The sequence below is a fragment of the Engystomops pustulosus genome, chromosome 1 (genome assembly GCF_040894005.1).
Source record: "Engystomops pustulosus chromosome 1, aEngPut4.maternal, whole genome shotgun sequence".
In the NCBI taxonomy this organism is placed as follows: domain Eukaryota; kingdom Metazoa; phylum Chordata; class Amphibia; order Anura; family Leptodactylidae; genus Engystomops; species Engystomops pustulosus.
In genome coordinates, this window is record NC_092411.1 from 192,742,439 (window position 1) to 192,756,000 (window position 13,562).

The following is a 13,562-nucleotide window of genomic DNA, read 5'->3' on the forward strand; positions in this document are numbered from 1 at the left end:
TTTTACAAGAAACAGTTTCTTAGTTTCCTCTTAAATTGACATGTCAATAAAGGAAGCAGTAGACAGCTTTAAGTATGACATTTGCTTTCAAATATGTACCTTGATGCCATCAAATTCCATTTACGTCCTTTGGAAAGTTTGGCTACTGTATGTTAAAGATCTAGGGACATTGTAAACTCACTGAGAATAGATACATTTATATCTTTGATGTTTCTTTAAAACCATATTTACAGTGTGGAAGTTTAGCATATATTTCTTGATTGAGTGATTATGTCCATTTGCATGAAGATCTCTAACAACTCCAACAGTAATACTCCAAAGTATTTATGAAATCAAGAACTTTTCATTTTGCCGTTAATGGACTATGAGGACCTTATATTCTCCTTCATTTAACCTCAGTATTTTTATGTATCTCAGTGAGAGCCTTTTCAGAGCCTGGATAGCTCAGTTGGTAGAGCATCAGACTTTTAATCTGAGGGTTCAAGTCCCTGTTCAGGCGGCAGTCCTTTTACAAGAAACAGTTTCTTAGTTTCCTCTTAAATTGACATGTCAATCAATAAAGGAAGCAGTAGACAGCTTTAAGTATGACATTATACTTTCAAATATGTACCTTGATGCCATCAAATTCCATTTACGTCCTTTGGAAAGTTTGGCTACTGTATGTTAAAGATCTAGGGACATTGTAAACTCACTGAGAATAGATACATTTATATCTTTGATGTTTCTTTAAAACTATATTTACAGTGTGGAAGTTTAGCATATATTTCTTGATTGAGTGATTATGTCCATTTGCATGAAGATCTCTAACAACTTCAACAGTAATACTCCAAAGTATTTATGAAATCAAGAACTTTTCATTTTGCCGTTAATGGACTATGAGGACCTTATATTCTCCTTCATTTAACCTCAGTATTTTTTTCTATCTCAGTGAGAGCTTTTTCAGAGCCTGGATAGCTCAGTCGGTAGAGCATCAGACTTTTAATCTGAGGGTCCAGGGTTCAAGTCCCTGTTCAGGCGGCAGTCCTTTTACAAGAAACAGTTTCTTAGTTTCCTCTTAAATTGACATGTCAATAAAGGAAGCAGTAGACAGCTTTAAGTATGACATTATACTTTCAAATATGTACCTTGATGCCATCAAATTCTATTTACGTCCTTTGGAAAGTTTGGCTACTGTATGTTAAAGATCTAGGGACATTGTAAACTCACTGAGAATAGATACATTTATATCTTTGATGTTTCTTTAAAACCATATTTACAGTGTGGAAGTTTAGCATATATTTCTTGATTGAGTGATTATGTCCATTTGCATGAAGATCTCTAACATCTTCAACAGTAATAATCCAAAGTATTTATGAAATCAAGAACTTTTCATTTTGCCGTTAATGGACTATGAGGACCTTATATTCTCCTTCATTTAACCTCAGTATTTTTTTCTATCTCAGTGAGAGCTTTTTCAGAGCCTGGATAGCTCAGTCGGTAGAGCATCAGACTTTTAATCTGAGGGTCCAGGGTTCAAGTCCCTGTTCAGGCGGCAGTCCTTTTACAAGAAACAGTTTCTTAGTTTCCTCTTAAATTGACATGTCAATAAAGGAAGCAGTAGACAGCTTTAAGTATGACATTATACTTTCAAATATGTACCTTGATGCCATCAAATTCTATTTACGTCCTTTGGAAAGTTTGGCTACTGTATGTTAAAGATCTAGGGACATTGTAAACTCACTGAGAATAGATACATTTATATCTTTGATGTTTCTTTAAAACCATATTTACAGTGTGGAAGTTTAGCATATATTTCTTGATTGAGTGATTATGTCCATTTGCATGAAGATCTCTAACAACTTCAACAGTAATACTCCAAAGTATTTATGAAATCAAGAACTTTTCATTTTGCCGTTAATGGACTATGAGGACCTTATATTCTCCTTCATTTAACCTCAGTATTTTTTTCTATCTCAGTGAGAGCTTTTTCAGAGCCTGGATAGCTCAGTCGGTAGAGCATCAGACTTTTAATCTGAGGATCCAGGGTTCAAGTCCCTGTTCAGGCAGCAGTCCTTTTACAAGAAACATTTTCTTAGTTTCCTCTTAAATTGACATGTCAATAAAGGAAGCAGTAGACAGCTTTAAGTATGACATTATACTTTCAAATATGTACCTTGATGCCATCAAATTCTATTTACGTCCTTTGGAAAGTTTGGCTACTGTATGTTAAAGATCTAGGGACATTGTAAACTCACTGAGAATAGATACATTTATATCTTTGATGTTTCTTTAAAACCATATTTACAGTGTGGAAGTTTAGCATATATTTCTTGATTGAGTGATTATGTCCTTTTGCATGAAGATCTCTAACAACTTCAACAGTAATACTCCAAAGTATTTATGAAATCAAGAACTTTTCATTTTGCCGTTAATGGACTATGAGGACCTTATATTCTCCTTCATTTAACCTCAGTATTTTTTTCTATCTCAGTGAGAGCTTTTTCAGAGCCTGGATAGCTCAGTCGGTAGAGCATCAGACTTTTAATCTGAGGGTCCAGGGTTCATGTCCCTGTTCAGGCGGCAGTCCTTTTACAAGAAAAAGTTTCTTAGTTTCCTCTTAAATTGACATGTTAATAAAGGAAGCAGTAGACAGCTTTAAGTATGACATTATATTTTCAAATATGTACCTTGATGCCATCAAATTCTATTTACGTCCTTTGGAAAGTTTGGCTACTGTATTTTAAAGATCTAGGGACATTGTAAACTCACTGAGAATAGATACATTTATATCTTTGATGTTTCTTTAAAACCATATTTACAGTGTGGAAGTTTAGCATATATTTCTTGATTGAGTGATTATGTCCATTTGCATGAAGATCTCTAACAACTTCAACAGTAATACTCCAAAGTATTTATGAAATCAAGAACTTTTCATTTTGCCGTTAATGGACTATGAGGACCTTATATTCTCCTTCATTTAACCTCAGTATTTTTTTCTATCTCAGTGAGAGCTTTTTCAGAGCCTGGATAGCTCAGTCGGTAGAGCATCAGACTTTTAATCTGAGGGTCCAGGGTTCAAGTCCCTGTTTAGGCGGCAGTTCTTTTACAACAAACAGTTTCTTAGTTTCCTCTTAAATTGACATGTAAATAAAGGAAGCAGTAGACAGCTTTAAGTATGACATTATACTTTTAAATATGTACCTTGATGCCATCAAATTCTATTTACGTCCTTTGGAAAGTTTGGCTACTGTATGTTAAAGATCTAGGGACATTGTAAACTCACTGAGAATAGATACATTTATATCTTTGATGTTTCTTTAAAACCATATTTACAGTGTGGAAGTTTAGCATATATTTCTTGATTGAGTGATTATGTCCATTTGCATGAAGATCTCTAACAACTTCAACAGTAATACTCCAAAGTATTTATGAAATCAAGAACTTTTCACGTTAATGGACTATGAGGACCTTATGTTCTCCTTCATTTAACCTCAGTATTTTTTTCTATCTCAGTGAGAGCTTTTTCAGAGCCTGGATAGCACAGTCGGTAGAGCATCAGACTTTTAATCTGAGGGTCCAGGGTTCAAGTCCCTGTTCAGGCAGCAGACCTTTTACAAGAAACAGTTTCTTAGTTTCCTCTTAAATTGACATGTTAATAAAGGAAGCAGTAGACAGCTTTAAGTATGACATTATACTTTCAAATATGTACCTTGATGCCATCAAATTCTATTTACGTCCTTTGGAAAGTTTGGCTACTGTATGTTAAAGATCTAGGAACATTGTAAACTCACTGAGAATAGATACATTTATATCTATGATGTTTCTTTAAAACCATATTTACAGTGTGGAAGTTTAGCATATATTTCTTGATTGAGTGATTATGTCCATTTGCATGAAGATCTCCAACAACTTCAACAGTAATACTCCAAAGTATTTATGAAATCAAGAACTTTTCATTTTGCCGTTAATGGATTATGAGGACCTTATATTCTCCTTCATTTAACCTCAGTATTTTTTTCTATCTCAGTGAGAGTTATTTCAGAGCCTGGATAGCTCAGTCGGTAGAGCATCAGACTTTTAATCTGAGGGTCCAGGGTTCAAGTCCCTGTTCAGGCAGCAGTCCTTTTACAAGAAACAGTTTCTTAGTTTCCTCTTAAATTGACATGTCAATAAAGGAAGCCGTAGACAGCTTTAAGTATGACATTATACTTTCAAATATGTACCTTTATGCCATCAAATTCCATTTACGTCCTTTGGAAAGTTTGGCTACTGTATTTTAAAGATCTAGGGACATTGTAAACTCACTGAGAATAGATACATTTATATCTTTGATGTTTCTTTAAAACCATATTTACAGTGTGGAAGTTTAGCATATATTTCTTGATTGAGTGATTATGTCCATTTGCATGAAGATCTCTAACAACTTCAACAGTAATACTCCAAAGTATTTATGAAATCAAGAACTTTTCATTTTGCCGTTAATGGACTATGAGGACCTTATATTCTCCTTCATTTAACCTCAGTATTTTTTTCTATCTCAGTGAGAGCTTTTTCAGAGCCTGGATAGCTCAGTCGGTAGAGCATCAGACTTTTAATCTGAGGGTCCAGGGTTCAAGTCCCTGTTTAGGCGGCAGTTCTTTTACAACAAACAGTTTCTTAGTTTCCTCTTAAATTGACATGTAAATAAAGGAAGCAGTAGACAGCTTTAAGTATGACATTATACTTTTAAATATGTACCTTGATGCCATCAAATTCTATTTACGTCCTTTGGAAAGTTTGGCTACTGTATGTTAAAGATCTAGGGACATTGTAAACTCACTGAGAATAGATACATTTATATCTTTGATGTTTCTTTAAAACCATATTTACAGTGTGGAAGTTTAGCATATATTTCTTGATTGAGTGATTATGTCCATTTGCATGAAGATCTCTAACAACTTCAACAGTAATACTCCAAAGTATTTATGAAATCAAGAACTTTTCACGTTAATGGACTATGAGGACCTTATGTTCTCCTTCATTTAACCTCAGTATTTTTTTCTATCTCAGTGAGAGCTTTTTCAGAGCCTGGATAGCACAGTCGGTAGAGCATCAGACTTTTAATCTGAGGGTCCAGGGTTCAAGTCCCTGTTCAGGCAGCAGACCTTTTACAAGAAACAGTTTCTTAGTTTCCTCTTAAATTGACATGTTAATAAAGGAAGCAGTAGACAGCTTTAAGTATGACATTATACTTTCAAATATGTACCTTGATGCCATCAAATTCTATTTACGTCCTTTGGAAAGTTTGGCTACTGTATGTTAAAGATCTAGGAACATTGTAAACTCACTGAGAATAGATACATTTATATCTATGATGTTTCTTTAAAACCATATTTACAGTGTGGAAGTTTAGCATATATTTCTTGATTGAGTGATTATGTCCATTTGCATGAAGATCTCCAACAACTTCAACAGTAATACTCCAAAGTATTTATGAAATCAAGAACTTTTCATTTTGCCGTTAATGGATTATGAGGACCTTATATTCTCCTTCATTTAACCTCAGTATTTTTTTCTATCTCAGTGAGAGTTATTTCAGAGCCTGGATAGCTCAGTCGGTAGAGCATCAGACTTTTAATCTGAGGGTCCAGGGTTCAAGTCCCTGTTCAGGCAGCAGTCCTTTTACAAGAAACAGTTTCTTAGTTTCCTCTTAAATTGACATGTCAATAAAGGAAGCCGTAGACAGCTTTAAGTATGACATTATACTTTCAAATATGTACCTTTATGCCATCAAATTCCATTTACGTCCTTTGGAAAGTTTGGCTACTGTATGTTAAAGATCTAGGGACATTGTAAACTCACTGATAATAGATACATTTATATCTTTGATGTTTCTTTAAAACCATATTTACAGTGTGGAAGTTTAGCATATATTTCTTGATTGAGTGATTATGTCCATTTGCATGAAGATCTCTAACAACTCCAACAGTAATACTCCAAAGTATTTATGAAATCAAGAACTTTTCATTTTGCCGTTAATGGACTATGAGGACCTTATATTCTCCTTCATTTAACCTCAGTATTTTTTTCTATCTCAGTGAGAGCTTTTACAGAGCCTGGATAGCTCAGTCGTTAGAGCATCAGACTTTTAATCTGAGGGTCCAGGGTTCAAGTCCCTGTTCAGGCGGCAGTCCTTTTACAAGAAACAGTTTCTTAGTTTCCTCTTAAATTGACATGTCAATAAAGGAAGCAGTAGACAGCTTTAAGTATGACATTATACTTTCAAATATGTACCTTGATGCCATCAAATTCCATTTACGTCCTTTGGAAAGTTTGGCTACTGTATGTTAAAGATCTAGGGACAATGTAAACTCACTGAGAATAGATACATTTATATCTTTGATGTTTCTTTAAAACCATATTTACAGTGTGGAAGTTTAGCATATATTTCTTGATTGAGTGATTATGTCTATTTGCATGAAGATCTCTAACAACTTCAACAGTAATACTCCAAAGTATTTATGAAATCAAGAACTTTTCATTTTGCCATTAATGGACTATGAGGACCTTATATTCTCCTTCATTTAACCTCAGTATTTTTTTCTATCTCAGTGAGAGCTGTTTCAGAGCCTGGATAGCTCAGCCGGTAGAGCATCAGACTTTTAATCTGAGGGTTCAAGTCCCTGTTCAGGCGGCAGTCCTTTTACAAGAAACAGTTTCTTAGTTTCCTCTTAAATTGACATGTCAATAAAGGAAGCAGTAGACAGCTTTAAGTATGACATTATACTTTCAAATATGTACCTTGATGCCATCAAAATATATTTACGTCATTTGGAAAGTTTGGCTACTGTATGTTAAAGATCTAGGGACATTGTAAACTCACTGAGAATAGATACATTTATATCTTTGATGTTTCTTTAAAACTATATTTACGGTGTGGAAGTTTAGCATATATTTCTTGATTGAGTGATTATGTCCATTTGCATGAAGATCTCTAACAACTTCAACAGTAATACTCCAAAGTATTTATGAAATCAAGAACTTTTCATTTTGCCGTTAATGGACTATGAGGACCTTATATTCTCCTTCATTTAACCTCAGTATTTTTTTCTATCTCAGTGAGAGCTTTTTCAGAGCCTGGATAGCTCAGTCGGTAGAGCATCAGACTTTTAATCTGAGGGTCCAGGGTTCAAGTCCCTGTTCAGGCAGCAGTCCTTTTACAAGAAACAGTTTCTTAGTTTCCTCTTAAATTGACATGTCAATAAAGGAAGCAGTAGACAGCTTTAAGTATGACATTATACTTTCAAATATGTACCTTGATGCCATCAAATTCCATTTACGTCCTTTGGAAAGTTTGGCTACTGTATGTTAAAGATCTAGTGACATTGTAAACTCACTGAGAATAGATACATTTATATCTTTGATGTTTCTTTAAAACCATATTTACAGTGTGGAAGTTTAGCATATATTTCTTGATTGAGTGATTATGTCCATTTGCATGAATATCTCTAACAACTCCAACAGTAATACTCCAAAGTATTTATGAAATCAAGAACTTTTCATTTTGCCGTTAATGGACTATGAGGACCTTATATTCTCCTTCATTTAACCTCAGTATTTTTTTCTATCTCAGTGAGAGCTTTTTCAGAGCCTGGATAGCTCAGTCGGTAGAGCATCAGACTTTTAATCTGGGGGTCCAGGGTTCAAGTCCCTGTTCAGGCAGCAGTCCTTTTACAAGAAACAGTTTCTTAGTTTCCTCTTAAATTGACATGTCAATAAAGGAAACTGTAGACAGCTTTAAGTATGACATTATACTTTCAAATATGTACCTTGATGCCATCAAATTCCATTTACGTCCTTTGGAAAGTTTGGCTACTGTATGTTAAAGATCTGGGGACATTGTAAACTCACTGAGAATAGATACATTTATATCTTTGATGTTTCTTTAAAACCATATTTACAGTGTGGAAGTTTAGCATATATTTCTTGATTGAGTGATTATGTCCATTTGCATGAAGATCTCTAACAACTTCAACAGTAATACTCCAAAGTATTTATGAAATCAAGAACTTTTCATTTTGCCGTTAATGGACTATGAGGACCTTATATTCTCCTTCATTTAACCTCAGTATTTTTTTTTATCTCAGTGAGAGCTTTTTCAGAGCCTGGATAGCTCAGTCGGTGGAGCATCAGACTTTTAATCTGAGGGTTCAAGTCCCTGTTCAGGCGGCAGTCCTTTTACAAGAAACAGTTTCTTAGTTTCCTCTTAAATTGACATGTCAATAAAGGAAGCAGTAGACAGCTTTAAGTATGACATTATACTTTCAAATATGTACCTTGATGCCATCAAATTCCATTTACGTCCTTTGGAAAGTTTGGCTACTGTATGTTAAAGATCTAGGGACATTGTAAACTCACTGAGAATAGATACATTTATATCTTTGATGTTTCTTTAAAACCATATTTACAGTGTGGAAGTTTAGCATATATTTCTTGATTGAGTGATTATGTCCATTTGCATGAAGATCTGTAACAACTCCAACAGTAATACTCCAAAGTATTTATGAAATCAAGAACTTTTCATTTTGCCGTTAATGGACTATGAGGACCTTATAGTTTCCTTCATTTAACCTCAGTATTTTTTTCTATCTCAGTGAGAGCTTTTTCAGAGCCTGGATAGCTCAGTCGGTAGAGCATCAGACTTTTAATCTGAGGGTCCAGGGTTCAAGTCCCTGTTCAGGCAGCAGTCCTTTTACAAGAAACAGTTTCTTAGTTTCCTCTTAAATTGACATGTCAATAAAGGAAGCTGTAGACAGCTTTAAGTATGACATTATACTTTCAAATATGTACCTTGATGCCATCAAATTCCATTTACGTCCTTTGGAAAGTTTGGCTACTGTATGTTAAAGATCTAGGGACATTGTAAACTCACTGAGAATAGATACATTTATATCTTTGATGTTTCTTTAAAACCATATTTACAGTGTGGAAGTTTAGCATATATTTCTTGATTGAGTGATTATGTCCATTTGCATGAAGATCTCTAACAACTTCAACAGTAATACTCCAAAGTATTTATGAAATCAAGAACTTTTCATTTTGCCGTTAATGGACTATGAGGACCTTATATTTTCCTTCATTTAACCTCAGTATTTTTTTCTATCTCAGTGAGCGCTTTTTCAGAGCCTGGATAGCTCAGTCGGTAGAGCATCAGACTTTTAATCTGAGGGTCCAGGGTTCAAGTCCCTGTTCAGGCAGCAGTCTTTTTACAAGAAACAGTTTCTTAGTTTCCTCTTAAATTGACATGTCAATAAAGGAAGCAGTAGACAGCTTTAAGTATGACATTATACTTTCAAATATTTACCTTGATGCCATCAAATTCCATTTACGTCCTTTGGAAAGTTTGGCTACTGTATGTTAAAGATCTAGGGACATTGTAAACTCACTGAGAATAGATACATTTATATCTTTGATGTTTCTTTAAAACCATATTTACAGTGTGGAAGTTTAGCATATATTTCTTGATTGAGTGATTATGTCCATTTGCATGAAGATCTCTAACAACTTCAACAGTAATACTCCAAAGTATTTATGAAATCAAGAACTTTTCATTTTGCCGTTAATGGACTATGAGGACCTTATATTCTCCTTCATTTAACCTCAGTATTTTTTTTTATCTCAGTGAGAGCTTTTTCAGAGCCAGGATAGCTCAGTCCGTGGAGCATCAGACTTTTAATCTGAGGGTTCAAGTCCCTGTTCAGGCGGCAGTCCTTTTACCAGAAACAGTTTCTTAGTTTCCTCTTAAATTGACATGTCAATAAAGGAAGCAGTAGACAGCTTTAAGTATGACATTATACTTTCAAATATGTACCTTGATGCCATCAAATTCCATTTACGTCCTTTGGAAAGTTTGGCTACTGTATGTTAAAGATCTAGGGACATTGTAAACTCACTGAGAATAGATACATTTATATCTTTAATGTTTCTTTAAAACCATATTTACAGTGTGGAAGTTTAGCATATATTTCTTGATTGAGTGATTATGTCCATTTGCATGAAGATCTCTAACAACTTCAACAGTAATACTCCAAAGTATTTATGAAATCAAGAACTTTTCATTTTGCCGTTAATGGACTATGAGGACCTTATATTCTCCTTCATTTAACCTCAGTATTTTTTTCTATCTCAGTGAGAGCTTTTTCAGAGCCTGGATAGCTCAGTCGGTAGAGCATCAGACTTTTAATCTGAGGGTCCAGGGTTCAAGTCCCTGTTAAGACAGCAGTCCTTTTACAACAAACAGTTTCTTAGTTTCCTCTTAAATTGACATGTCAATAAAGGAAGCAGTAGACAGCTTTAAGTATGACATTATACTTTCAAATATGTACCTTGATGCCATCAAATTCCATTTACGTCCTTTGGAAAGTTTGGCTACTGTATGTTAAAGATCTAGGGACATTGTAAACTCACGGAGAATACATACATTTATATCTTTGATGTTTCTTTAAAACCATATTTACAGTGTGGAAGTTTAGCATATATTTCTTGATTGAGTGATTATGTCCATTTGCATGAAGATCTCTAACAACTTCAACAGTAATACTCCAAAGTATTTATGAAATCAAGAACTTTTCATTTTGCCGTTAATGGACTATGAGGACCTTATATTCTCCTTCATTTAACCTCAGTATTTTTTTCTATCTCAGTAAGAGCTTTTTTAGAGCCTGGATAGCTCAGTCGGTAGAGCATCAGACTTTTAATCTGAGGGTCCAGGGTTCATGACCCTGTTCAGGCGGCAGTCCTTTTACAACAAACAGTTTCTTAGTTTCCTCTTAAATTGACATGTCAATAAAGGAAGCAGTAGACAGCTTTAAGTATGACATTATACTTTCAAATATGTACCTTGATGCCATCAAATTCTATTTACGTCCTTTGGAAAGTTTGGCTACTGTATGTTAAAAATCTAGAGACATTGTAAACTCACTGAGAATAGATACATTTATATCTTTGATGTTTCTTTAAAACCATATTTACAGTGTGGAAGTTTAGCATATATTTCTTGATTGAGTGATTATGTCTATTTGCATGAAGATCTCTAACAACGTCAACAGTAATACTCCAAAGTATTTATGAAATCAAGAACTTTTCATTTTGCCGTTAATGGACTATGAGGACCTTATATTCTCCTTCATTTAACCTCAGTATTTTTTTCTATCTCAGTGAGAGCTTTTTCAGAGCCTGGATAGCTCAGTCGGTAGAGCATCAGACTTTTAATCTGAGGGTCCAGGTTTCAAGTCCCTGTTCAGGCGGCAGTCTTTTTACAAGAAACAGTTTCTTAGTTTCCTCTTAAATTGACATGTCAATAAAGGAAGCAGTAGACAGCTTTAAGTATGACATTATACTTTCAAATATGTACCTTGATGCCATCAAATTCCATTTACGTCCTTTGGAAAGTTTGGCTACTGTATGTTAAAGATCTAGGGACATTGTAAACTCACTGAGAATAGATACATTTATATCTTTGATGTTTCTTTAAAACCATATTTACAGTGTGGAAGTTTAGCATATATTTCTTGATTGAGTGATTATGTCCATTTGCATGAAGATCTCTAACAACTCCAACAGTAATACTCCAAAGTATTTATGAAATCAAGAACTTTTCATTTTGCCGTTAATGGACTATGAGGACCTTATATTCTCCTTCATTTAACCTCAGTATTTTTTTCTATCTCAGAGAGAGCTTTTTCAGAGCCTGGATAGCTCAGTCGGTAAAGCATCAGACTTTTAATCTGAGGGTCCAGGGTTCAAGTCCCTGTTCAGGCAGCAGTCCTTTTACAAGAAACAGTTTCTTAGTTTCCTCTTAAATTGACATGTCAATAAAGGAAGCAGTAGACAGCTTTAAGTATGACATTATACTTTCAAATATGTACCTTGATGCCATCAAATTCCATTTACGTCCTTTGGAAAGTTTGGCTACTGTATGTTAAAGATCTAGAGACATTGTAAACTCACTGAGAATAGATACATTTATATATTTGATGTTTCTTTAAAACCATATTTACAGTGTGGAAGTTTAGCATATATTTCTTGATTGAGTGAGTATGTCCATTTGCATGAAGATCTCTAACAAGTTCAACAGTAATACTCCAAAGTATTTATGAAATCAAGAACTTTTCATTTTGCCATTAATGGACAATGAGGACCTTATATTCTCCTTCATTTAACCTCAGTATTTTTTTCTATCTCAGAGAGAGTTTTTTAAGAGCCTGGAAAGCTCAGTTGGTAGAGCATCAGACTTTTAATCTGAGGGTCCAGGGTTCAAATCGCTGTTCAAAAAGCTGTCTTTTTACAAGAAACAGTTTCTTAGTTTCCTCTTAAATTGACATGTCAATATAGAAAGCAGTAGACAGCTTTAAGTATGACATTATACTTTCAAATATGTACCTCGATTTCATCAAATTACATTTACGTCCTTTAGAAAGTTTGGCTACTTTATGTTAAAGATCTAGGGACATTGCAAACTCACTGAGAATAGATACATTTATATATTTGATGTTTCTTTAAAACCATATTTACAGTGTGGAAGTTTAGCATATATTTCTTGATTGAGTGATTATGTCCATTTACATGAAGATCTCTAACAACTTTAATAGTAATACTCCAAAGTATTTATGAAATCAGGAACTTTTCATTTTGCCATTAATGGACTATGAGGACCTTATATGCTCCTTCATTTAACCTCAGTATTTTTTTCTAACTCAGTGAGAGCTTTTTCAGAGCCTGGATATCTCTGTCGGTAGAGCATCAGACTTTTAATCTGAGGGTCCAGGGTTCAAGTCCCTGTTCAGGCGGCAGTCCTTTTACAAGAAACAGTTTCTTAGTTTCCTCTTAAATTGACATGTCAATAAAGGAAGCAGTAGACAGCTTTACGTATGACATTATACTTTCAAATATGTACCTTGATGCCATCAAATTCCATTTACGTCCTTTGGAAAGTTTGGCTACTGTATGTTAAAGATCTAGAGACATTGTAAACTCACTGAGAATAGATACATTTATATCTTTGATGTTTCTTTAAAACCATATTTACAGTGTGGAAGTTTAGCATATATTTCTTGATTGAGTGATTATGTCCATTTGCATGAAGATCTCTAACAACTTCAACAGTAATACTCCAAAGTATTTATGAAATCAAGAACTTTTCATTTTGCCGTTAATGGACTATGAGGACCTTATATTCTCCTTCATTTAACCTCAGTATTTTTTTCTATCTCAGTGAGAGCTTTTTCAGAGCCTGGATAGCTCAGTCGGTAGAGCATCAGACTTTTAATCTGAGGGTCCAGGGTTCAAGTCCCTGTTCAGGCGGCAGTCCTTTTACAAGAAACAGTTTCTTAGTTTCCTCTTAAATTGACATGTCAATAAAGGAAGCAGTAGACAGCTTTAAGTATGACATTATACTTTCAAATATGTACCTTGATGCCATCAAATTCCATTTACGTCCTTTGGAAAGTTTGGCTACTGTATGTTAAAGATCTAGGGACAATGTAAACTCACTGAGAATAGATACATTTATATCTTTGATGTTTCTTTAAAACCATATTTACAGT

The 13,562-nt window shown here is 34.4% G+C and overlaps 8 non-coding genes across 8 annotated transcripts; all 8 read left to right on the top strand.

Moving 5' to 3' along the window:
- The first annotated feature begins 944 nt into the window (after positions 1–944).
- Positions 945–1,017, top strand: TRNAK-UUU (transfer RNA lysine (anticodon UUU)). Its single transcript has one exon. It is a non-coding gene; the product is annotated as a tRNA-Lys (tRNA).
- Positions 1,018–1,458: 441 nt separating this feature from the next.
- On the top strand, positions 1,459–1,531 carry TRNAK-UUU (transfer RNA lysine (anticodon UUU)). Its single transcript has one exon. It is a non-coding gene; the product is annotated as a tRNA-Lys (tRNA).
- Positions 1,532–4,022: 2,491 nt separating this feature from the next.
- On the top strand, positions 4,023–4,095 carry TRNAK-UUU (transfer RNA lysine (anticodon UUU)). Its single transcript has one exon. It is a non-coding gene; the product is annotated as a tRNA-Lys (tRNA).
- A 1,463-nt stretch (positions 4,096–5,558) lies between these two features.
- TRNAK-UUU (transfer RNA lysine (anticodon UUU)) lies at positions 5,559–5,631 on the top strand. Its single transcript has one exon. It is a non-coding gene; the product is annotated as a tRNA-Lys (tRNA).
- Positions 5,632–7,093: 1,462 nt separating this feature from the next.
- On the top strand, positions 7,094–7,166 carry TRNAK-UUU (transfer RNA lysine (anticodon UUU)). Its single transcript has one exon. It is a non-coding gene; the product is annotated as a tRNA-Lys (tRNA).
- Positions 7,167–8,628: 1,462 nt separating this feature from the next.
- TRNAK-UUU (transfer RNA lysine (anticodon UUU)) lies at positions 8,629–8,701 on the top strand. Its single transcript has one exon. It is a non-coding gene; the product is annotated as a tRNA-Lys (tRNA).
- Positions 8,702–9,142: 441 nt separating this feature from the next.
- On the top strand, positions 9,143–9,215 carry TRNAK-UUU (transfer RNA lysine (anticodon UUU)). The gene has a single exon. It is a non-coding gene; the product is annotated as a tRNA-Lys (tRNA).
- A 4,032-nt stretch (positions 9,216–13,247) lies between these two features.
- TRNAK-UUU (transfer RNA lysine (anticodon UUU)) lies at positions 13,248–13,320 on the top strand. The gene has a single exon. It is a non-coding gene; the product is annotated as a tRNA-Lys (tRNA).
- Positions 13,321–13,562: the final 242 nt, after the last annotated feature.